This window comes from Bubalus kerabau, chromosome 19 (genome assembly GCF_029407905.1).
Source record: "Bubalus kerabau isolate K-KA32 ecotype Philippines breed swamp buffalo chromosome 19, PCC_UOA_SB_1v2, whole genome shotgun sequence".
NCBI lineage: Eukaryota > Metazoa > Chordata > Mammalia > Artiodactyla > Bovidae > Bubalus > Bubalus kerabau.
In genome coordinates this window covers 23,067,711-23,094,245 of record NC_073642.1, presented here as the reverse complement: position 1 = coordinate 23,094,245, position 26,535 = coordinate 23,067,711, and the positions used below count along the sequence as shown (strand labels likewise).

The following is a 26,535-nucleotide window of genomic DNA, read 5'->3' as shown; positions in this document are numbered from 1 at the left end:
TCTCAAAGAAGCACACAGTCATCAAGCTGACCAGGGAACAGTTTTAAAGCCCTCAAGTTTACTTTAATACACAAAGAAAAGAAAATCTACCTGATTTCTTCATGCTTTGGAGAAGCAAAGCTGCAAAACTATTGCAAAGGAGGAAACCTGAGGCCTTCCATTAAGAAATTACTAACGCACTCACTTTTAGTTGAGATGTGGGGCTGGCTGGTTCAAACCTGCTGAGAAGAGGAAGAGAAACCCGACCATCTCCCTGGTTCAGCCCATAAACCCTGCATCTACTGTAGCATCCCAGAGCCTGACATGCTTAAGTGTCTCTTACACCATGCTGGTACTGAAAGCCTTTGTGAACGCTGACCGACACAGCTCTTTCATAAAGCAGAACAGTGGCTACACAGAAACAGATAAGGGGCGAATCCCTGGGCCCAGGAACCCTAATGCCAGAAATTGGTTCTAAGAACAAAAATTCACCCACAAGTTATATGCAAAAGTGTATGGTATTATTAAAACAACACCAAAAGGAAACACACACAGACACACAAAGAAATCTAAATGTCCATGGACAAGGAATGGTTAATAGACTATTATGTAATCGTTAAAAACTCCAATTATGAAACCTAGGTAGCAACATGGAAAATCACTTACAGTGTTAAGTTTAAGAAAAGATAAATACAAAAACTATGTCAAACTATAACAATGTAAAACTTAGCATGCATTTGGGCCAAGATTGAAAGAAAAAAGTGATTTGTGCAGGGTTGTGGGATTACTGGTGGGTTATTTTGTGTGTGCTAGTAGACTCCTTTTATAATTTAAAAAGGGGAAAACATAGGGAAAAAAAGAGAAACACTTAGAATCACAGGGGACCAGTCAGCATAGGCATATCTATTGCCGCCCCATGGGATCAACAGGCTTGCAGGCTTGGTTTCTTGTCCCACCCCACCAAGCCCCAACAAAACACACCTGCCTTCTTAAAGAGTTCTCACAGAACACGAAACAGACTCCTCCCCAATTGGGAAGATGTCTAATTATGGTAGATACTAACAAAGTGAAACCCCAATTATCTTAACAGAATATGAGCTGGCAGAATCACTGAAGAGATGTAAAAGTTTCTGAATAACAAGTGATTATCTCATGGGACAGAAGTGTTGGAGCCCATAAGTAAGGGGAAGACACTGGGTATGGTGGGAGCACCAGGTCCCGGTACCAAGTGAGCTACTACGCAGGCCAGTCCCAAATGTAAGGAGACACCTGTGTGGTATCTGCTTTACCTTCCACTCCCCAGGGCTCCTCTTCTGTCTAGGAAAACATGGTTGAGGGAGCAGGGTTGAATAGAGTGGTCTTTTAAGGGGCTGGGAAAAGCATGTGGGAGAGGAGTGGTGGCAGCTGGCGGGGTGCTTCAAGGGTCAGTGAGGAGCCCGCCACCTTTACCTCTAAATCACAGAGATCCTACGTGAAGTCCTGTTCTCCACACAGAGAAACCTCAGGAGTGGGCTGAGAATGGTCAGAGGTCAAAGCAAAAGCTATCTTTTGCTAGCAAAACCAGAGCTAATAAATGGTATGGCGGGTCTCTATTTAAAACAAACCCCCAAAATTTAACATACCTTTTATGAAAAAGGGGAGAGGAAATAGTCTAAAATGTTAAAAATATCTCAACAGATGAAATTTTCTTTCCTTTTTATCTACACTTTAAAATTATTTCTTCAAACTATTTATTTCAAATTTTATTACTTAAGTAATTGTATTACATTATATTTTTAACATTATGAAAAGAAGAAGAAATTAGGCAGGCCAAAAAATTTGAGGAATTTCTTACAGAGGGCTCCAAAAATCATTACTATAAAACTCTTAAAGTATATCTAGCATGACTCAGCAAGGGACTGCCAGCTAGAAAATTGGTGAAGTAACTTAATTAAGATTAAAGGTGTAGTCAAAATAATAAGCTTCAGTTCAGTTTAGTTGCTCAGTCATGTCTGACTCTTTGTAACCCCATGAATTGCAGCATGCCAGGCCTGTCCATCACCAACTCCCGGAGTTCATTCAGACTCACATCCATCGAGTCAGTGATGCCATCCAGCCATCTCATCCTCTGTCGTCCCCTTCTACTCCTGCTCCCAATCCCTCCTGGCATCAGAGTCTTTTCCAATGAGTCAACTCTTCGCATGAGGTGGCCAAAGTACTGGAGTTTCAGCTTTAGCATCATTCCTTCCAAAGAAATCCCAGGGCTGATCTCCTTCAGAATGGACTGGTTGGATCTCCTAGCAGTCCAAGGGACTCTCACGAGTCTTCTCCAACACCACAGTTCAAAAGCATCAATTCTTTGGCGCTCAGCTTTCTTCACAGTCCAACTCTCACATCCATACATGACCACTAGAAAAACCATAGCCTTCACTAGACGGACCTTTGTTGGCAAAGTAATGTCTCTGCTTTTGAACATGCTATCTAGGTTGGTCATAACTTTCCTTCCAAGGAGTAACCATCTTTTAATTTCATGGCTGCAGTCACCATCTGCCGTGATTTTGGAGCCCAAAAAAATAAAGTCTGACACTGTTTCCACTGTTTCCCCATCTATTTCCCATGAAGTGATGGGACCAGATGCCATGATCTTAGTTTTCTGAATGTTGAGCTGTAAGCCAACTTTTTCACTCTCCTCTTTCACTTTCATCAAGAGGCTTTTGAGTTCCTCTTCACTTTCTGCCATAAGGGTGGTATCATCTACATATCTGAGGTTATTGATATTTCTCCTGGCAATCTTGATTCCAGCTTGTGCTTCTTCCAGCCCAGCGTTTCCCATGATGTACTCTGCATATAAGTTAAATAAGCAGGGTGACAATATACAGCCTTGACGTACTCCTTTTCCTATTTGGAAGCAGTCTGTTGTTCCAAGTCCAGTTCTAACTGTTGCTTCCTGACCTGCATACAGGTTTTTCAAGAGGCAGGTCAGGTAGTCTGGTATTCCCATCTCTTTCAGAATTTTCCACAGTTTATTGTGATCTACACAGTCAAAGGCTTTAGCATAGTCAATAAAGCAGAAGTAGATGTTTTCTGGAACTCTCTTGCTTTTTCGATGATCCAGGGGATGTTGGCAATTTGATCTCTGGTTCCTCTGCTTTTCTAAACCCAGCTTGAAAATGTGGAAGTTCACGGTTCACGTATTGCTGAAGCCTGGCTTGGAGAATTTTGAGCATTATTTTACCAGCGTGTGAGATGAGTGCAATTGTGTGGTAGTTTGAGCATTCTTTGGCATTGCCTTTCTTTGGGATTGGAATGAAAACTGACCTTTTCCAGTCCTGTGGCCACTGCTGAGTTTTCCAAATTTGCTGGCATATTGAGTGCAGCACTTTCACAGCATCATCTTTCAAGATTTGAAATAGTTCAACTGGAATTCCATCACCTCCACTAGCTTTGTTCATAGTGATGCTTTCTAAGGCCCACTTGACTTCACATTCCAGGATGTCTGTCTCTAGGTGAGTGATCACACCATCGTGATTATCTGGGTCATGAAGATCTTTTTTGTACAGTTCTTCTGTGTATTCTTGCCACCTCTTCTTAATATCTTCTGCTTCTGTTAGGTCCATACCATTTCTGTCCTTTATCGAGCCCATCTTTGCATGAAATGTTCCTTTGGTATCTCTGATTTTCTTGAAGAGATCCCTAGTCTTTCCCATTCTGTTGTTTTCCTCTATTTCTTTGCATTGGTCGCTGAGGAAGGCTTTCTTCTCTCTTCTTGCTATTCTTTGGAACTCTGCATTCAGATGCTTATATCTTTCCTTTTCTCCTTTGCTTTTCGCTAATTTAATTAAGATTAAAGGTCAAAATAATAAGCTTCAGCACACACCAATGTCTGCAAACTGTTGCAGGCAGCCAAAGTTGGAAAGAGCAGACCACAAAAGCCTGCCTGCCTGCCTTGCCTTACCTGGGGGCAGGTCTCAGGACCCAGGGTGAAGGCTCCTGCCCCATGGCCACAAATACCAGTCTAGGATCCATGGCCCCCCCGCAGAGCATTTAGTAGGGCTCACTCTAAAGCATCTGAACAAGCCAGATGCAGACCTGATGACCTAACCCAGTGATCTACAGCGGCCAATCAGCAGGCAAGGCAGGTTCCTGGGGCTCCGGGGCCTAGGCTGAGAGCCAATCTCCCTTCGAGGTGAGATGGTGGAAATGTGCTATGATGCATACAAGTCCCTTGAGGGTGAAGAACAACTTCAGAACTGGCAGACTGACACTGTATCCTCTCAGAATAACTTTCTATTCAGGGAAGATCTGGAAACTAAAAAAATTAATAAAGTGAATATAAAAGTCCCAGCTTTTATTACAGGGTCTACCTGCTGCCCAGGACATTCTGCCAAACTTTTAAGTTAACATCAACTAGATGAGAGGGAGGGAACACCGTGATTTTGAAAGGGCCCTCATCAGGCCCGATTAACCTATTAGAATTGTTTGAAAGGATAAAAGCAATATTATTATGGCAGAACTAGTAGGCAGAATTTCTAATGCCAAAATTCCACCAGAGAGACCAACAAATTGAATTCCACATTGCTGTGTGTATGTCTGTCTTTATCTGATTGTTGTTTATGGGAAATCATGAACAACAGCATTTTTTTTAAAACTACTAACCAGTTCTGGACTGGAACTTGATAAACTTTCATAAACTTTGATAAGCTTTCATAAACTGCCTAGAATGGTAGTTTCCAACCCATAGGGCACCCAACTTCATATCCACAAATGTGCTTCCAGTGACCAGCCGTTAGAAACACCACTACTGGGACTTCCCTGGTGGTGCAGTAGATAAGTATCAGGCTTGATCCCTGGTCCAGAAGAGTCCACAAGGTGCAGGGCAACTAAGCCTGTACACCACCACTGCTGAGCCTGAGCTCCAGGGTCCAGGAGCCACAACCACTGAGCCCGTGTGCAGCAACTACAGAAGGCCATGCACCTAGAGCCTGTGCTCTGGAACAAGAGGAGCCACTGCAACTAGAGAGCACCCCCCACTCACCACAACACGAGAAAACCTGCACAGCAACAAAGACCCAGCACAGCCAAAAATTAGCTAGAAAAAAAATTAAAACAAAAAAACAAAAAAACTCACTACTGAATAAGAGTCCATGAAAAAATTAACTTGAAAAGGAGATATCATATTTAAAATGCTTTGGGAACCAATAATCTAGCAGAAAATACACTAGGCTGTTAGATTCACAAGGGAAGAGGTTTATCTGTCTTGTTCACCACTGCATTTTCCATTAGGCACTCAATAAATATTTATCGAAACAATAAAATGCAACCTTCAAGATTGCAAATGGCCTAAAAGCTGTTCCAGAAATCAAAATGCAAAATTAAAAGACAAGTTCTCAGGAGGCTGTATGAATAGGCAAAATTATGGCAAAGAAGCCTCAGTGAAGGCAAACGTGAAGGAACACTTACGGAAAAGCAATTCCAATTACACTTTTAGAATAATGGGTTCTGAGCTAAGCTGTTCAATAAAGAAGCATCAGCTTAGACTGTTCCCTTAAGACATTGTGTTGCATGTCTCATCACAGAAAGCCCAGAAAATACTGGGCAGTATCAGAAAGGACAGTGGAAACAAAATAAAACTCGTGATCCCACTCTTATTCAGAACCACTCCGTGTCCACAGCAAGATGTGCTGTGCAGTTTTGGCTCCCTATCTTAAGATGTACCAGAATTGGAAAATGTCTCGAAAAATGAGATTGAGTAGATGGAAGAGCTTTCTAATAAGAGCCTAAAAATCAGAGCTCTATTTTATTCTAGAGATGATGGTTTAGGGGCAAGGGGGAGCATAACTGAAGTATAGGTTTATTCACCAAACCTCAAACACTGGAGAGTAGAAGGCTGCATTTTTGCAGTCTGAAGTAAATGAACATATAGGTCCACAACAACATAATCCATTAGTCAGAAAATATACTGAAATTGTTAAAGGAAAAATACATAAATGTGGTAACATCCACATTTACTGAAATCTAGAAAAAAAATTTTAATGGCTCTGAGAAACTGAAGACTTGGTGGCCTGTTTTTCTTAACAGCGTTAAGTTCAGAAACAACAGATTAATGAGAGTTCAATAACAGGACATTAAGTGGGGGAGATGCCCTCCAAATCTAAGAAAAGTCTGATCTCTATTCAGTACAATCTGTCTAATGAGACAAGGCAACAAATAACATCGCAGATTCATAGAACAATGGAAGTGAAAGACCACATGATTCAGGAAACACTGGGCCGTGAGACCACAAAGACAAGTTTCTTTGCATCTGCCACCGCTTGCTGGATGAAGACTACAGAGAAGGAAGAAGATATGTGTGTTTTACAACCTGCAGGTGACCTCTTTACGCTGCTGCCCCACATGATCAAATGTGGTGTAAATACTGACATCATCCATGTTCAATTATTGTTATTAACAGTTAAATAGAAGTTACCCTCAGCTTTTTATTTTGGAAGGAGAATCCCAGGGGATAAGAAAGCAAAAAATAACTCAATCTGTATGAAAGCACATACAGAAAGATTACTTAGAAAGAGAAAGATTACTTAGCAGATAATAAGAAAGCACTTGATTTGGTTCCCAGGTGGGAGAACTTCTGAACCAAGATGGAAGCTGGACAAAAGAGAGAATGAGCGAGCAAGCTGCTACTCCCATGACCCGCAGGAATGTCAGTCCGGACGTTCAGAAGCGTCAGAAAAAGACATTGCTACTATGGGGCTAGAGATGGGAGCTCGGTGAAACTTTAGCTGGATCAAAGGAAACAGGAAGAACTACCCTTCACCAATTAACTGTGTGAGGACCTTGGGCAAGTCTTGGCTTAACATGTAAAATTAAGCTAACTTGAAGGATCTCTGAGAAACTGAACAGGCTAGGCTACAAATTAAAACTATCGGATTTCTATGTAAAACTTGAATCCTAAAGAGACAAGCAGACTGTCTACCACATATATACTACTGCCCTCCTCAATACACACCTGAGGCCTCCTTACAGATCTAAGTGACCCCAAGTCATGGCCATTCTGAGTTGGTCAGTGGCCAGCGCTTCATTTCATGAGGCACCTGGTATTCTGCTGCTGCTGCTGCTGCTAAGTTGCTTCAGTCGTGTCTGACTCTGTGCGACCCCATAGACGGCAGCCTACCAGGCTCCCCCATCCCTGGGATTCTCAAGGCAAGAACACTGGAGTGGGTTGCCATTTCCTTCTCCAATGCATGAAAGTGAAAAGTGAAAGTGAAGTCGCTCAGTCGTGTCCAACTCTTAGCGACCCCATGGACAGCAGCCTACCAGGCTCCTCCATCCATGGGATTTTCCAGGCGAGAGTACTGGAGAGGGGTGTCATTGCCTTCTCCCCCTGGTATTCTAATCATTAGCAAAAAACAGCCAGAGAGAGTCTCAGCTGTATACAAGAAAACTGTGCCCCAAAGGACCCACGCAAAAACAAGAAAAAGTTCCATTTGTCTCTTTGTCTGGTCTTTGCCAGAATGATTGCTATAAAATGCTTATCTGATCCCGTCTCAAAATCCCATCACCTTCAGAATAGAGCTCAAACTCTTCCCCAGCAGGCAGAATCCATTCCCATCTGCTCTGTGTCCACCTCTCCAGCCGCTGCCCAGGGTACCTTTCAGTTACTAGTGGTTCTCCCCAACTTTCTTGTGCCTGTAGGTTAGAGCTCAAGCTGTCCTCCTCACTGGCCCCCAGTATAAACCTGCCCCCTGCCCCCAGAGATCGTGCTCCAGGCGCCCTCCTCCTGGACGCCTTCTCCAAAGAGTCTGCCCTTCTCTTGCTCTGTGGCAGCACTGCCCAGGGGTGCTGGGATCGTGGCCTTTGCCTCGAACACACCTAACACACCTGGCACCCAATGGCATGTGGGCTGTCACTGCCCCCACCCCTCCCAGAACCTTTTCCTGAGGCCCTTCAAACCCTGGCCGACACACCTGTCCCTGCCTGCCCTGCCCAAGGTGTCCCTACTTTCTCCCTCTCTAGGCCTTTCCACCCCCAACCAAAAATTACATTTCCCAGGAAGAGAACTGCAGTGCAAGCATTCTGACAAGACTCACAGGATGTTGGAGCTGAAGTGGACCTCAGGAATGACCTGGTCCAGGGACTTCGGAATACCTGTCTGCAGACCGCTGATGGACCTGCTGCAAAAGAATAACACAAGGAGTGACTTTACAACAGAATCCCAGGTTCCACTGTAGCAACTCTGATTCAATGGGCCTGGGACAGATCTCTGCATTGGTTTTTAAAGCTTCCCAGTTGATTCCAGGGCTCTGGGCTAGTACGACCTATTCATTTTATTCATGAAGAACTGAGGCTCAGAAACAACAGGTTCACCCATCTCATAATGATCCAATGCCAAGACTTCTGTGGGCACCGAGGACACAAAGGGAAGGCCCAGACCCTGTTGTTGAGCGCTGTCCCCGCTACAACCAACTGAAAACACCTCGCAGCCACATACCTGTGGGCGCCCCCAAATGCTCATCAAGGGGACACGGGCCTCCTAGGCAAGGGAGGAGGACGCTCTCTGACTGTCCCTGTCAGAAGTCACCCCACCCTCCCTCGTGCTCCTGTTTGTTTCACTTATGGGATAATTGCCTACCTTTATTTCAGTTACTTCAGTAACATGTTCTCTCTTCTACTTCTTCATAAGCCCCTCAGTAGGCATTCACTACATCATTAATTAATCGGTATCCCTCGATTCAAGACTTAGCTTTCTACCTGGAGAGGCATCTCCAACCTAATGTGGCCAAAATCTAACTCTTGATTTCCTCCTACCTTCTTTCTCACTCAGTAAATGCCAACTCAAGCCTTCCAGATGCTTAGGCCAAACCTCTGCATCCTCAAATCCTCTCTTTCCCCTCATAACCTTCATCTAAATCCATAAGCAAATCCCATCAACTCTACCTTCAAAAATCCAACCATTTCTCAGCACCTCCAATCATCTTCTCCTCTTTCCTGGATTCCCACAAAAGCCTGCTTGCCTGGTCTCTTTGACTCTACTGTTGTTGTTTAGCCATAAGTCGTGTCCAACTCTTTGCAACCCCATGGACTGCAGCCTGCCAGGCTCCTCTATCTATGGGATTCTCCAGGCAAGAATGCTGGAGTGGGTTGCCATGCCCTTCTCCAGGGGATCTTCCCAGCCCAGGGATCAAACCCATGTCTCTTGCATTGGCAGGTGGATTCTTTACCACAGAGCCACCAGGGAAGCCCCCTTGCCTCTACTCATTTTCAACACAGCAGCCAGAGTGCTGCTTTTAAAACACCCACTAGATCATGTTCCTCCTCTCCTCAAAACCCTTCCAGATTGTCCCATTTCATGCAGAGTAAAGTCCAGTCTTTACCCTAGTCTACATGCCCAGGATGATCTAACAGTTCCTCAACCATGCAGGGCAAACTCCTGCTCTGAGTCTCTGCATTTACTATTCCTCTGCTTGGGATGTTCCTCCCCTCAGATTTCTGTGGGCTCACTCTTCACTCCCTTCAGGTCTTTATTCAAACAGCACTTTGTGAGGAGCCTTCTGTGACCACTACGCATAAGCTACCAATCCGCAACCTCACCATCAATTTCTGTCCCTTCTATCTGCTTTTTCTTCATGGCTCTTAGACCATTTGACAATAATATAATTGCTCATCTATTTGTTGTCCATTTATAGGCTCCACTTCGTTTGCTAGAATGTAACCCTGGTTAGAAAGCAGGGATGATGCGACAGGCTTATCTGTCCAGAACTAAGATTGTTCAAGGATAGTACAGATTGCTAAGCAGATTTATTACAAGTCAAGCAGCTGGTAAATTTGCTGTTATTTGTGTTTAGCTTTTAAAAATCTATTATAAGTAAAAAAAAAAAAAAAAAAATCTATTATAAGTAGAGGGAAACTGAGTGGTGATGGGCCTTGCCAGGGGGAAGGGTCTGAAGCAGCACTTGTCTATGAATTTGAGGCCTCTGTGAGACTGTTTAAGTTAAATATTTTATTGGTGGAAAGTGCCTACTGGCCACTGTCCCCACAATAAGGTCATCTGTCTTGAGGATGGGATCAGTGTGATGCCAGTGGAGGGGGAAGACTAGCTCTGAGATGATGAGGACATGGGGTGGTCTGGAATCTTAAGAAAAGAGGATACAACTCTGTGACTATACCAAAAATCACTGAATTCATGCACTTTACATGGGGGAATTGTATGTCATGTGAATTACACCTCCATAAAGCTGTTAGATTCTTAGAAAAGACAGAAAAGAAGGAGAATAGAACTGAAAGGAAGCAAGGTTATAAAGGACTATACAGCTGCCAGCAATGATGCAATGGAAACTAGGTGTAGGCAACAAAATTGAAGCAGAAGGACCAAGATGAAAACAGATCCGTTGTGACCAGTACCCCCTTCCTTCCATTACTTGAGACAGATCCCAGCAGGAGCAAGTACTGCGAGAAGCCACTTGGTTAAAAGGGAATGGGACCCAGGGGCTGAGTAAAAGGGAAGACAGGGCTCCTGCTGTCCACACACCATCCTGAGGAGTCCCCACCCACTGAACTTTGTAAAAGCATCATCTCTTGGTAGCAGAGACCCCCAAACTTGGGCAAGAAGCCTCAGACCTACTGGGAACCAAGCATTCACTCCCAGATCAAAAGGTCCCCTCTGGTACCTATGGTGGCTCTGCATGTGTCACCAATCTCATCTACCACAGGCAAACCAGAGTTCCAGAAATTTAAGGGTTGGGGTGAGGGGCAAATGTGCTGTTAGTCTTGGGGTGTCTCTGCAGCTCCGTAGCTCACTACAGAGTTCGGGAGTCAGAGAGTCAAAGGCTGGTCAAGGCCGCCTCTCCCAGCTGCTCTTCTCACTCCCCATTTCTTCTCCTCACAGCTCCACACACAAACATATACTCTTCTCCTTCCCCTCCCTCTCATCCCCGACTCCCTCCTCCACGCCCTCTCCATCCCTTTCTCCCTCCTCCTCGCCCCCTCCATCCCTCCATCCCCTCCTCTCTTCCCCTCCTCTCTCCCTCCTCCACGCCCCCTCTGTCCCTCCGTCCCCTCCACTCTTCCCCTCCTCTCTCCCTCCTCCACACCCCCTTCCATCCTTCCATCCCCTCCTCTCTTCCCCTCCTCTCTACCCCCTCCATCCCTCTGTCCCCTCCTCTCTTCCCCTCCTCTCTCCCTCCTTCACGCCCCTCTCCATCCCTCCATCCCCTCCTCTCTCCCTCCTCCATGCCTCTCCATCCCTCCATCCCCTCCTCTCTCCCTCCTCCACGCCCTCTCCATCCCTCTGTCCCCTCCTCTCTTCCCCTCCTCTCTCCCTCCTCCACCCCCCTCTCCATCCCTCCATCCCCTTCTCTCTTCCCCTCCTCTCTCCCTCACACTTTCTTCATTACCCCCTTCCTCTGCTCTCTTCTCTCCTTCTCCCAAAAGAGATCTGGGTGGGCTCTTCTACATGGCTGCTCAGATCCCAGACAGCTAATCTCCTGCAGGAACACAGGGCCCCAGACAAGGCAGCTTTTCAGCAACAGCTTGGCGTGGCAATGGACCTGACATCCAGCTGTCCACATGTGTGCCCACTACGTATGTCTCTGGTGAGCCATGGGAATGACAGGGAATAACATGCTCAAGAGGACATCTCTATGCGCCCTTCTACCATCAGACAAAATGGAATATTAAAAGTGCTTATTTTTTAAAGATATTATCTGTAAAATGTTCACAAATAAAATGATGTGATATTTGGGATTTGCCTCAAAACAAACACAGGGCAGGAGGAAGAGGGAGGGGACACAGATAATGAGGCAAGATTGGCCATGAACTGATAACTGTTAGACCTGCTGTGAGGAATGCATGGGGTGTTATCATGTTATTTTCTCCGTGTATGCACGTTTCAGCATACTAGGGACCAGACTCTTGGAGAGTGAACTCTACAGGTGCAACTAGCCAACCTCAAAGGCCATACCCATTAGGATGGCTGTTACCAAAAAACAAACAAAACAAGAACAGAAAACAGCAAGTGTTGCTGAGAATGTGGTGGAGAAATTAGGGTCCTTCTGAATTGCTGGTGGGAATGTACTGTTTTCCATAGTGGCTACAATTATACAAACATAGTGGACCTAACACTTCTACTTCTAGGCATACAGCCGAAAGAACTGAAATGGACCTCAAAGAAGTATTTGAACATGATTCACAATGTCCAAAAGGTGGGAAAAAACAAAACAACCCAAGGATCCATCAGTGGATGAATGGGTAAACAAAATGTGATATAAATATAAAAGGGAGTATCATTCAGTCATAAAAAGGATTGGAATTCTGATACAGGCTAAAACATGGATGAACCTTAAAGACAATACGCTAAATGAAATTAGCCAGATACAAAAGGACAAGCACGGCATGATTTCACTTAATAGGAAGTACCTAGATTAGCCAGATTCATAGAATAAAAAGTAGAACAGTGGTTATCAGGGGATAAGGGGAGAAAGTATCAGGGATCATTATCTAATGGTACAGAGCTTCAGTTTGGGATGATGGATAGGTTCTAGAGATGGATGGTGATGATGGTTATGTAGATGTCCTTAATGCCACTGAATGTACATTTTTAAATGGTTAAAATGGTTTAAGTCAACTATATTTCAATAAAAATAATAATGAAAACACTCAAAAAATTCTAAGATCCCCTTTAAGTGGTTAAAATGGTCAATTTTCTTATGTATATTTTACCACAATTTTTAAAAATAATAACAGCTACCAAGGAACATTAAAAAAAAAAATCACCGTGTCCAGACTTTCAGCTCTTCAAGGCCCACTCAGGTGAACCTAGACATCATACCTCAGTGAGGCTCTCAACACAAGGGCGTGGTAGGTGTCGCTGGGGGTGCAGAGCTGTGGAGAAAGGAACAGCTTCTACCTAGGCACATGGTCTAGTTTCCAAATACCACCTAGGAAAGAAGAAAAATAAAATGTCTTTTAATAGAGCTGAAGGGCAAACATTAAAGTAAGTTAATAATAATAATCAAGTGTAGGTCAGACCCTGAGAAAAATCTCCAAATGTAATTCAAAGCAGGCTTCAAATGTAATCCAAGATAAAACCTTCCCCAGTCCCAGAAGGGTTTCACAGGTAGCTCAGTGATAAAGAATCCATCTGCCAATGCAGGAGACAAAGGAGATGCAGGTTCAACCCCTGGAGTGGGATGATTCCCCTGGAGAAGGCAACCCACTCCAGAATTTTTGCCTAGGAAATACCATGGACAGAGGAGCCTGCAGGGCAACAGTCCACAGGACTCTCTGAATCAGACATGACTGAGCAACTAAACAACAGTAACAACAGTCCCAGATCCTCTCCTTTTTGCTTATCACAGTGTGGTGGTTCAGAATCCAGACCACCTGGGTTCAAATCCAGTTCTGCTGCTTACTGGCCACGTGGCCTTGGGCAGGTTTTCTCACCTCTGTGTCTCCGTTTTCCTGTATGTAAAACAGGGATTACAGGAGTTAAATGAGGTAATCTCTTACCCTGCCTTACACACATCAAATGCACGTGTTTGTTAGGTATTTTGCCACCAACCTCAGTGGCCAGCAAGCTTCACCTCATAATTTTTCAGAGTGCCCCTGCAGACAACTGGATCCCTAAACACCAGGCTTACTGGAGACACGCACAGGGGACAGAGACAGGACACATGAAGGCTGCTTACCCCTCATCACAGCTCGCCCTCCAGGGTTCAGGAGGGCACAGAAGCAGAGGGCCAAGAAGCGTGCGAGGCACCTGGGGGCAGGCAGGCTGGGAAGAGTCACAGGTACGGGAGAGACAGGGAAGGGACAAGCACCAAGCAGGGGGTGAGGCAAGAGGGAAGAGGTGGGGAAGCGGCCAGACCCTTCTTCTTTGTTTTAACAAGCAGTCCTCAACTATACCTGAATGGAACCGACTCGGGAACCCTGGAAATGGCCAAAGCACCCCCAAGATTCCACTGTAACAGGCCCATGTGGAGAAACCCTCAGGTGCACGCACACAAGTGACAGAACAAAAAGTCTCATTTCTAATTCTGCTCACTCTCACTCTAAGTCCACATTCCCTCATTTGGCTTCATTTTTGTCTTTGATAGACTAGCATTTGATTGGATTCTAAATAGAGGTATAGACAATGTTAGTAGAAAAATTTATAAGGGAATGGAAGGAAACCCATTATCCCAATTCTACAGAAGGGAAACACAGAAAACTTGTTTTTCCTTTTCTTATTTGGACCTTATGTTTTCAAAACATAAACAATCAGAAAACATGCTCCCACATGAGGATAAAGTCCGAGGCCAGGGGATGGGGTAAGTGATGTCTTAGATCTGATACCCAATATGAGTTAGTTCCAAGGTGCGCCAACGAGCGTGACCGATTCCTTATCCTGGGGCGCCCTCAGTCCTGCCGACACTGGAGCCCCCGGGTTGTTCAGACCATCTCTGCGGCCAGTAACACAGCCCGGCTGCACAGAGCGGTAGCAAGCTTGAGCGCCAGGCGCCACTGGCCCAGGCTGGCTGGCTCTCTCGGGCCCCTACATTCTACACACGTGGATTTATAGGAGCTTCACCACTTACAAAACACTACTGCCACGTCACAGGGAACTCGCCAGCTAAGTGGCAGAAATCAAGGCTCAAGCTCAGGCTCCCAGGTGCCTCCAAGGACCAGAGTGCCCTTCCCCCCAGGGACTGTGAACCAAGAGGCCTGACTTCACGCTGCAGGTACCCAACCTCCTTGTCTTCCCAGGGTGCTACTGTATACGGCACATGTTTTCCTTCAACTGGTATTGAGACACTCACTGCAGTCGTTGCCATAATTATGACACACCTTCGGGTGTTGTGAGACTGAGGTTAGAAATCTAGAATACTGTTCTAGATTAGAAGTTCTTCCAACACCAGAAAGATTAAGAACTGTCAGAGCCCAGGAGATTCTAGGAAGCCATTAAATTTAAGCTGCTAACTCTACAAGCAAGACAATGAAGGCCCAGAGAGGTGAGGTGATCAAATGAGATAAAGGACATTAACTGAAAAGAGTTTTATTACCGTGGGAGATTCCTCTTATTCCTAGCAAAGCCACTGGCCCTGCCTAAGCTTCCCAGAGGGCCTGAAGTCTCCAACTCAGTTACCATCCAAATCTTTCCATCAAACACCCAGCATTAAGCTTATTAACCCTTAGACCAGTGATTCTGGTCCTGGAAGCACATGAGAAACACCCAGGAAGCACTATTAATACCTAACCCCACCACAGACCAACTAAATCAGACTCTTTAAGAGTTGGGCCAAGCATTTTTTAGAAAACAATGCAAAGGACTGATATGTCTGGGGTTGTGAACCACGGTCTTTAGACCAAAGTATAGTCCGGGGACCTCTGGCCTCAAAAATCACCCTGAAATCTTGTTAATAATGCAGACTTCTGGGTCCACCTGGAGACTGACTCCAAGTGAGAGAAGAGCATCCCAGGAATCCGAGGCTGACCAGAGAACCACAGCGCTGGCACCGAGTGAGTCCTGGAAATCACACCCGTGCTCCAGCCGACCCTGTGGTCCGGGATGGCCCCAGCAGCTGGCCTGGCAAAGGCTCCTGGATGATTTAGACTTTAGTTCCCTCTCTAAGCTAAGAGCCCCTGCAGATGCCCCACGGCATCAATCCCCAGCAGCTGCAGTGAACCTTTCAGAAATGACAGCAGAGTCTAGCACGGCTCTGCACGGCCAACCCGGGCCTCCCATCTCACCCAGAGCTAAGGCGCAGGCCCCTACAAGGATCTACAAGCCCAGTGGGGCCACCCCGGCCCCCCTCATGCACCTTCCCCCTCCTCTCTCCAGTTTTTCCTCTCCACTAACTGCTCCTCACTCACGGCTCCCTATCTCGCTCCTTCAGAGCTCTGCTCAAATGTCCTTTATCACGGAGATGTCCCTACTTCAAGCAGAAAACCTGAGGCCTCCCCACCAAACCTCTCTGTCCTCCGTCCCTGCTTTGTTTTTCTCCATAATACTTTTCACCACCTCTCAAACTTTGTTTTCCTTATTACTTGTAAGCCTTCACACACTAGATCATGAGCTCCATGAAAGTAAGACTTTTGTTTATTTTCTTCCGTGTTATCGTCCCAGTACCTATAGTGCCTGGCACAGAGCAGACACCCAAATATTGATTCTAGGAATTAATACTTTAGAAACACCAATCTCAAAACATGATTTGTACCAAAAGATCATCAAGGAGCTGATTATGCCGAAATCACTTCTCCACTCATCTCATCTTGGCTGAAGGCTTTTTAAAAACAGGCTAATAAACCTAATGAAACAGAGACCATTTAGAAATAAGGATTTTCAGTCAATTAACCCAGTCCAAATGGGTCTGTGAGTCAATGACAACTTGTTCTGAGGAACAGATGAAACTATGGAGACAGAAAATACAGTTGAAAGAAGTTAATCAGACAGATGGATTTCAGATACTGCCCTGGTGTCTGTGCAGGTTCAGAAGAAAACCTGAGTACACTCCCAGCCCTTTTCCCACCAGGAAGTCTCCAGCAGACCAGAGAGGACAGGCAGGCTCCCACCCAGGGTGAGTCGGCAATATGCAGGCCCAGTGCAGGCTACAACCGCCTGCTCCCCACACAATGAGCCGTCAGACGAACACACCCTGAGGGGGACCCATCTCTTTCCCTGCGCCCACTTATCCCCACCTGCTTCCAAAACTCATCTGAAACACGGACAATAAGCTCTACTAGGCTGGGAGCACAGAAGCTTTTGTCAAGGCCTCACAGCAGTTGGGGAGAAGCCTGCCGTTACTAGGTCTCACTGAGATCCTCAGTGCTGCTTCTCGCCTCCGTCCTGGTCCTTGCTGACCTCTATCCTCACCACCTCTGGTCTCTACCCACGGTCCTCCTATGTGTCTCTTTAAGACCAATCTTCCCCCAAACACCACTTTTATCAGTCAACCACTCTGCTCAAAAATCTACAATAGTTTCCCGTGGCCCATCACATCAGCTGCAACCCCAATGCCAGGCTTTTGAGAACCTCCGTAACCTAACCTAGGCATTGACCAAGTCTCCTGACTTTGCATTTCAAGAGCTGCTTCTTCACCTGCCTCAAAGCACCAAATCACTGCCTTCACCTTCAACAGCACAGGTAAGAGACCAGATTGCAGAGACTGGAACAGACCACGTCTCCAACTTCCATTCCTGCCAAAAGCGTCCTCACTCTCCACACCACCCACACCCATTCCCCAACCCCAGCTTCTATTATGTTGTTTGTTTGTTATTTGGATATTTTTGGCCTTGCTACACAGCTTGTGGGATCTTAATTCCCCAACCAGATATTGAACCTTGGCCCTCAGCAGTGAAAGCAGAGTGCTAACCATTGGCCCACCGGGGAATTTCCCCCCTCCTCCTAGCCTCTAGTCCCACTGCCCTTTCCCACTTGACTTCCACAACACACACACACTAGACGCATGCATCTATGCTCATTCATTCACTCAGTAACGCTAGTTGAGCACCTACTACATGCCAGGCCTTATTCTAGCCACTGTGGACACCACAGAACAAAGTCCCTCCCCATGCAATGATGACATTCCACTAGAAACAAGCAAATTCATATGTCAGGTAGTCATACAGCCTTTCTCAACAGGAGTTCAACTGAAGTCAGAAATTGGAATGACTACATTCTCAATTCTGAAGCAAGTGAGAGAGCAAGCCACGTGAATACAGTGAAGAGGTTTTAGGCAGAGGAAAGAGCAAGTAGAAAGCCCTGATGCAGCGAAGTGTTTGGTGCAAGCAAAGAACCTGAACCAGAGTGGAGGCTGTGACAAGAGACGGAGATGGGAAGCAGGTACTGGAGGGCCACTGCGAGGACTGATGTTCACTTTCAGATGGAAGGCTGGCAGGGACATGGGTGAGGGGAGCAACCTGCATTGGCAGGCAAATTCTTTACCAGCGAGCAACCGAGGAAACCCTATTTTATATATAGTAATGTGTATACATCAATCCCAATTTCCCAAATTATCCCTCCCCCGTAACTCTCTGGTAACCATAACATATTTTTTAAATGAAGGAAAACCTTCTAATCCTTTAAGCTGCTTGCTGCTTAGTCACTCAAGTCATGCCCGACTCTTTGTGACCCACTGGACTGTAGTCCGCCAGGCTCCTCTGTCCGTGGGATTTCCCAGGCAAGAATACTGGAGTGGGTTGCCATTTTCTTCTCCAGGGGATCGTCTCAACCCAGGGATTGAACCGGTGTCTCCTGTGTCTCCTGCATTTCCTGCACTGCAGGCGGATCCTTAACCTGCTGAGCCATCCATCAGCGAAGTCCTTTAAGACTGAGCCCAAATTCCACCTCCACCTCAAAGTCCCCTGTACCAGTGCGAGGCCGTGCTACACCCTACACCCAGGGCAGCAGGACCACTAGGGTGGTCCAGCATTAGCAGCACATGCCCACAGCAACTAATGTTCATGGAAGTTTCTTGTGCTGCCCACATGCCTCTCCTGTCGCACGGAACCTGTCCCTTTAGACACTCTTGCCCCCAAGTCCCTGCCTGGGTCCCAGTCTCTCTCCCCACTGACTTAATTAACTCCTGGTAATTAAAGCTATTGTTTAGTGATGAACTGCCAAGAGACTGACCTCTCTCACAGGGTGTAAATATTTTAAAAGGGGACTCTAAGGGGAAATGCAAACGTCTTCAGACTCAGGGGAATGGTGGAACGATAGGCACTGGGGCTCACTGGGGATATGGGTAGGTGGCTGCCTTCTAAGGGTATAGGTGCTTAGAAAAGCAATGTCAAAGGGAGACAAGTGGGGTAATGAAAAATGAGATTACATCACTGCCACCACCTCCCTCCTCCCAAACAGCCATTGAATCCATTTTGGGTACCAGGAAATGTTCCCCAGAGGTAACCCCAGCCATCTCAGTGGGGTGACTGGTGTGAAAGTAACCACCACCCTCAGAAACAAAATCCCTCTTAAGACACGTCTGGCCTGGAAGCAAATTGTTCTCTAATTGCTTTCAGTGGGGAAACTCCTTGAGGGCGAAGTTCATCTCACATGATACTTTTATGCTCCACGGAGCATCCAGTTCTGTCTGGGCTGGGCCCAGGGTGGGCCTTACAAAAGCAACTGTAGATAACTGATCAATGATGGCCCAGTGGCAAAAAGGCTCCAAAGGATTTTAAATACAAGCAAGCATTCCAACGAAGGACAACAGTAGTATTAATCATACACCTAATATTTTTAAGGGCCTGAAGATTTATAGCTTTAATGAAGTCTCGGGCAGTGAAGTAGTTTTTACAACCTCAGCCAGTTCAGTTCAGGTCTGGAGTCTGTCTAACAAGGCAAAGGCAGAGAGCAGCCCCTGTCCACAGACACGAGCCTCAGCTAGGCCAAGCCCCAGAAGAATCTGAACAGCTGCTCATTACCCACCCTGGACTCCTTTCTCCTCCAAAAAATTCATTCTACTTGTCAGCTCCACCCAGATGCCTGCAGCCCTGGCTCCCTGAATTAAGGAACCATTACCATCAGAGGTCCTAGCCTAATTCACTACTGGGGAGAACGTGTCTTTACTGCACATCTAACAAAGGCAGCGAGGGGTGGCCTGGTTCAACACCATACCTCTTCTGCTGCTGCTGCTGCTAAGTCGCTTCAGTCGTGTCCGACTCTGTGCGACCCCATAGACGGCAGCCCACCAGGCCCCACCATCCCTGGGATTCTCCAGGCAAGAACACTGGAGTGGGTTGCTATTTCCTCCTCCAATGCATGAATGTGAAAAGTGAAAGGGAAGTCGCTCAGTCGTGTCCGACTCTTAGCGACCCCATGGACTGCGGCCTACCAGGCTCCTCCGTCCATGGGATTTTCCAGGCAAGAGTACTGGAGTGGGGCGCCATTGCCTTCTCCCATACCTCTTCTAGAGGAACGCAGTTCTGAGCAGTTAAGAGTTTTTGCTTTGGGCATTCAATGTCTGTCTCTAAAATTAAAAACAGATTTACTGGTTGTTTTCTTTTTGCAAAGATGACATACAAGCTCATAGAAAATTCAAATGATAGGCAAAAATATAAAGAAAAGAGTAAAAACCACTCCAATCCCACCACTCAGTGGTAAAATCTTAGAGTAAGCTCTGTTCTGCAGAGAAGTGAACCCATTCTGAGTTAAACCTAGGGTGTTGCTCTTGCCTTCCTGGATAAGCCTGCGGATTTCATTTTTGCAGAAGACCATTAATGCTACCCCTGCAATACTGGAAAAAATTTCATGGGTCTCCAGTATTTCTGGAGCTCACGAATGGACATAACAAAGTCATACAGAGCCCCCTGTCCCACATACATACTGACTCGAGGCCAGGAGGTCATCTGTTCAGCAGACATACCCCTTTTTTCACTCAACATGGCAGCAGTCTTTCTACAATCGATCATGTAAATAGAGCATGTATGCAGAGCTCCAGCACATCTCCTGGAGCATGTCAATGACAGGAAAGGGGACAGACACCATACCTCTTGATACAGCACCTTCAGAATCTGAAATGGAGAATTTGGGTAAATGTGACTTTCCCAGAGTCACCCAGCCAACAGAGGACAGCTGTTCTCTAAGCACTGATGCATTTGAGGAATGACTCTGAGGTGACACCAAACTCAGAAGGTGCTCATTAACTTTTCTTTCAGTCATAAAAAGGATCAGATGTGTCATTTCAACACACACATAAACACTTCCCACTGTCAAATAAAAATGAATGGTTGGCTGAAGTAGCACTTTTATCCCTAAAAACACTTCTCAGAATTAAAAAAAAACTAATGGACACCCCCTCCTCCACTTCTAAAGCATGAAGCGGGAGAATACTGGACCAGATGCCCACAGACAGAGACACACACAGACTGCGGGCACACTGGACCAGATGCCCACAGACGGAGACACACTCAGACTGTGGGCACACTGGACCAGATGCCCACAGACGGAGACACACACAGACTGCGGGCATACACCACTACTCCACCTCACAGACATCGACACTTGGAACGCTCTCCTATTAGTGATGCTCCTATTTTTGTAGGAAAAGAAAAAAGTTAAAACCAACTTGCATAGAAAGATAGAGCTGGGGAAAAAGATCTAATAAAAACACTAAATATTAAAATGCTAACAGTAGATCTAGGTTATAGAGTTTATCATTTTTATTTAATTTGTATACCCATCTGTATTGCCTAAATTTTCTACATGAATAATGTCCTTTAGAGTTTTAAAAGAAAAATAATTAATCCATAATCTAGGTTGGTCTATTTGGATTTTGGTTTCCAGTGTAGAAAAATACAGATTCAGAGCTCTAGGGGGGGTTCACCACCCTTTCCAGTTCTGCAGAAGCAGAAGTGTTAAGACAAAGCTCAAACCGCATGAAGGTTCCCATGCAATAGGAAAGCTCGCCACGACCAGGCTGAGTAGAGGGCAAGAATTAGTACCTCCTCTTCTGTCCCCCATGTGTAGGCAAGATGAAAATCCTAAACCAAACTCTCCTTCAGTGCAACCCCAACCCACCCCCACCCCACCTCTTTCAAGAGTTCACAGACCTCTGTTCTCAGAGCAACTTCTAATGTACCTGTCCACAGCCACCCCTTGGCCACAAAATTACCCACACCATTTGGTATCTGCATACCTTCCCCAGTAACCCAATCCTAGGGAGCCCCTTTGGCAATACTTTATTTCTAAAAAAGTTATTCCTCCTTTTCCTTAAGTTTCACAAACACAGGATCCCATTCAAATGATACAGAATTATTCATTCCATCAATTAATAAACATTGTTAACTACACTGTATAGAGCTTTAGGGCAAGGTTACATTAACAAAAAAGGGTTAGTATTCATGGAACCTGAGAAAAACAAGTGGGAATTGAGGAGCAAGAGTTTGCTAGTATGTCCAAGTCCTGCCCAGAAGTTAGGGGCTGGGGGTGGGGAGGGCCATGACCAGAGGACAGAGACATCTGTCATTCTGCAGTTTCAGTTCTCAAGGCTAGTTAATACCCTGATTTTTTGCATCAGTCTCTTCCAAGTTTGGTTAGTCACTCTCCCTGGATCTCAATCAGCTCCACGTGGCCTACAAAACTGAATTTCAAGGCTTCCCTGGTGGCTCAGTAGTGAAGAACCCACCTGCCAATGCAGGAGACAACAGGTTTGATCCCTGGTCCCGTAAGAGCCCACATGCTGTGGATGCGGTGTAAGTAAAGTCAGTGCCGCACAACTATTGAACCTGTGCTCTCGAGGCCAGGAGCCACAATTACTGAGCCCATGTGCTGCAATTACTGAAGCCCGCACACCCTAGAGCCCAAGCTCAGCAACAAGAGAAGCCACTGCCATGAGAAGCCCGCACACCACAACTAGAGAGTTAGCCCCCACTCGCCACGAGAGAAAAGCCTGAGCAGCAACAAAGATGCAACACAGCCAATAACTAAATAAAAATTATATTAAAACAAACAAACAAACAAAACCACCTGAGTTTCAGGTTTCTGAAACTTCAGACATTGAAGCCCTGAGATCCCACCAAAATAAAGTCACCTCCCAGGATGACAACTGTATCCTGTCTATCAGCAGCACCCATCACGGTATGGATCTGATGTATCCAGTAGTCTCTGATAGGTCCCTGTGCCTTACGGAATTAAATCCAAACCTGACCTGCCTTTCACAAGCCCAGCTCAGCTTACCAGCCTCATCCCTGGACAAACCAAGCCTCTCACAGATCTGTGCTTTCACGTATAACTCCCTCTACATAGAATGTCCTTTGCCCAGTCTTACATGGTGGTAACACTGTTCTTCCTCCAAAGCCCAGTTCAGAAGTCACCCTGGCCCCAAAGCCTTCCCTATTTCCCCAGGCATTTAGTTCTTACCCTCTTAACTGTAGCTCTCTAAATACAGGGGGGGTTTGAGAATTTAAGTACATTGTAGCTCATTTTAATTATCTGACCTCCCCTAGATACACTGAGCTTGAGGGAAGGAACTCACATTGTATCCATAAGCCCCAGTGCAGTGTCAAGACTGAAACAAGAAATCAGTGTTGAAGGACTGAGCACATGGAACATTGGCATTAAGTTATTTAAAGGAAAACAGAGTCTCACAATATTCAAGAACTGAATTGTCCCTACAGTTAATCTCATCCAAAATGACAACAGGGCTGGGAGGCAGTGTGGATGTTTTAAAATTTTAATAAAAGCAACTAACATGTTGTACTAAAAGTTAATTTAATCAGTACAAAAACCCTAGGAAGTAGGTACTTTTACCTGCATTGAAGCTGAGAAAAGCTTGAGGCTTTTCCAGATAGGAAACTGAGGCACCAGAAGGGTTAAATAACTCAAAATCATTCAGTTAGTAAGTGGCAGAAGCAAGACACAAACTCAGTAGTCTGGCTCCAGAGCCAGAGGGCTCCGGAATCAGGAAGACCTGGGTTTGAATACAGATTATGTTACAAATGTAGCTTTGGATAAGTCATCTAACTCTTCTGAGCTTGTAAATGTAAAGGCGGCAGGACTACTCCTCTTAGAGTGCAGAGAAGACTAAATATGATAATGTTTGTAAAAGTCTCTAAAATTGATTTTCCCACCTAACAGGCACTCCATAAATGTTAATTCATTTTTCTTTCCCTTCCTAAAAGCTGGGCAAAATAGTCTCTCTGAGAGAAAAAATCCTCCTCCCCCAGACTGCTTGAGGCTTTTCCAAGCAGACCAAGTAGTGAGGCCACTCCACACGTAAAGCCTTGCCTTGCCTTACCTTACCTGCTTATTTGTCCATACCAGAGTCCTTTTAAAATGTAAATATCATGATGTCACTCACTTAAAACCCTTCAAAAGCTCCTAATTACACTGGGGGTAAATCCAAACTCTGGAGGGAAAGGCATTCTGTCCCGGAGGCCCCCAGTGAACTGACACACCTCTCTAGAAACTTATCTCCTCTCCAGTCACAGGCCTCTTTCACTTCCTCCAACTTACCAAGCTCTGTGCTGCTCCACACATGGTTAACTCTCACCCCTCCTTCAGGTCTCGGCCTAAATGTCACTTCCTCAAGGGACGCTTTCCCTGAGCCCCCAACCCAAATCAAGGCCCATTATCTCTCACCACGCTCTTCACCTTTCTCCCCTTGTACTCATGACAGTTTGAAATGATTAGTTCACCACTTCCTTCAACGTTTTATTCAAAAGACAACTTCTCAGGAGCCCTTTCCAGACCACTCAAATATAAATTCAGTCTCTACCCAATAACCCAATAACCTGTTTTCTTTTTCTCATTAGCACTTATTAACAGCATATATTTTTATTTTATATTTTATTTTATTGTCTGCGCAACGCCCCCCCCATTAAAGCTCCACAAAGGCAGTTATTTTTGCTTTGTTTTCTTCACATCATCTAAAACAATGCCCAGCACATATTTGTTGACAAATACCTGTTGCTGAGTGATGTTTCAAGATTATTTGTTTACTACTGAGTCTATGAACTCAAGGCAAAACATGTCTTTCTGGTTTACCCCTATACTCCCAGCACCTAGTGCAGTGGCTGGCACATAATAAGTGCTCAATAAAATTTTACTGAATGAATCGAAGCCATGACCAGTGGAACAACTGGAAAGCGGTCAAAATCTGTGTGCTAGCACCTTGCTTCCTCTTCTCTTTCACTGCATAATGTACTTGGGGTGAGGCAACAGACCCCTGAAAACCCACCACACACCTTCCAGGCCAGACATCTGTCTGTCCACTTTCTGTAACCTCAGCCACACTGTACACACCAACAGAGGCACCCAACAGACCCTGCAGAACATAGAGCTGAAGGCAAGTGGGCCAGCCCTGAGCCAAATACAACCTTTCCCCACTCCCCACCAAGTCCCATTCTCTGACTGGCAGTCCTATCCTAGGCTAGTCCTGGGTGCCAGCCATGCTGGTCTGGGTGGGCCCCTCGGATTTATTCCAGTCCAGGATTTTTAATGCCACCTCTGGCCTACTCAAAAAAGAAAAGTTCAAAATCCCTGAGCAGCTCCAATAATCCTAGGGTTCTCGGAAGCAGGCATACCTAAGGTCGTCCGGACCCCTCCCCCTCACAAGCGCTGATCCAAGGCCAGGAGGCCATCTGTCCAGCAGACGCTCCCCGTCCGCCCTCGGGTCACATTGAGCCTCTTCCCCCCCAGGTTGGCAGGAAGAGTCCCTGCAGAGAGACAATCTCCACCCTGATCAACAGGCCTGGTTACCCTCCCTGGGCCCCCCAACTCTGGAGCAGGCATACCCGTCTGCTCCCAAAGAAACCTCCCCCAGGGACAAGAACTTGGGCGGAGGTGGGGGCAGGGACTGAGGGGCGCCAAAAAAGGACGATCCCCCAAGTGTCTGCCCCGTGACGGCGCCAGTTCCTCGGGCGGCCGGGATGGTCCGGCTGACAGGGCGCCCCAGCCGGGCAAAGTGGCACCGTTATCCGTGCCCGGGCGGGGGGCCGCGGGCCGACGCCAAGGGCGACCGCCCGTCTCGCGCGGGGAGGACAGACAGCAAGCGTGCCCGCCCGGCGAGGTAGCGGCGGGTCCGGACGGCGGAAGGGGCAGGCGGCCCGTCCGCCGGGGGCGGGGTGGGGTGGCGGCCGGGGCCCGCCAGGCGGCGGTCGGGGGAAGTAGCTGCCGCCTCAGGCGGCGAGCAGGGTCCGCCCGGCTGCAGGGCCGGGCCGCGGCGCGGGCGCGGGCTCGGCCCCGGCTCTGCTCTGCCCGGGCTCGGGCTGGGGCGGCCTCGGCGGCGGCCCTGGCCCACAAGCCCCGCCCGGCCCGGCCCGCGGGGGGCGCTTACCTGGCGGCGGCGGCGGCTGCAGGCCCCGGGCTCGGCCGCGCGCGTCCCCAGCGCCGGCTGTGGGAGCCACAACATGGCGACGGCGGTGGCGGGCGGGGCTGCGGCTCCGGGGGCGGAGCGGGGGCGGGAGCCTGCCTGGCGGCGGGACCTGGCTGGGGCCGCGGGCGGGGAGGGGGAGGGTGGCCGGCCGGGCGGAAGGCGACTTGGACCTGGGCACCCGCCCAGGGCCGTGCGGCTGAGGGGCAGCCCCGGCCTGGGGCCTGGCCTCTCGCCTCTTGCCTCCCGCCCCAGGCAGGCTGCTCGGCACCGACCCGACGGCGGCGACGGCAGTGGCGGCGGGCGGGGCGGGGCGGGGACGGCGTCGGGCAAGGCCGGACCCTCGGCCTCGCCTGCCCCAGCCGAGCACCCGGCGCGGTTCCGGTCCGGCGGCCGCCCCCTGCGACCTGGGCCTCTGGTCCTCTGACGCGCCTCCCGGGCGGGGGGCCTGAGGTCGGGGCCGAGGTCCCCCACTAGAGGGTCACGATCAGCCTACGAGGTGCCTCGCCCCTGCGGACGGGAGCGCCTCTGGAGCCGGGACGGCGTCCTCTTCCTTCAAAATCCGGCTCGTAGTGGGGCCTAGGAGGCTGTTAGCTGAAAGGGAGCAAAGGCAGCGTGGGCCTGCGCTTAGTAGGTGCGCCCTAAATGCTCGGTCATCGCTGCATCTGGGGACTTGCACGCGGGCCTGGAGGTGCAGGGGCGCTGTGACATGACCGTGAGACCGGCGGCGAACGGAGTTGGCGGCCTGGCGACGGCTGCCTCCCAGGGGTAGACTGAGAGATCCTCCGAGTTACTG

At 47.4% G+C, this 26,535-nt stretch overlaps 1 protein-coding gene across 2 annotated transcripts in view; it reads right to left on the bottom strand.

Moving 5' to 3' along the window:
* Positions 1-25,826, bottom strand: part of ZNF592 (zinc finger protein 592) — a 48,709-nt gene extending 22,883 nt beyond the window's left edge. The window contains exons 1-3 of one of the 2 annotated variants that reach the window (XM_055555696.1): positions 25,704-25,826; positions 12,779-12,887; positions 8,043-8,126 (exon numbers count right to left, since the gene is read on the bottom strand). The gene's annotated coding sequence lies outside the window, so the exon portion shown is untranslated. Of the gene's footprint in view, positions 1-8,042; positions 8,127-12,778; positions 12,888-23,668; positions 25,420-25,703 lie in introns of those variants that run through there. The other variant, XM_055555697.1, reaches the window with a different exon arrangement.
* Positions 25,827-26,535: the final 709 nt, after the last annotated feature.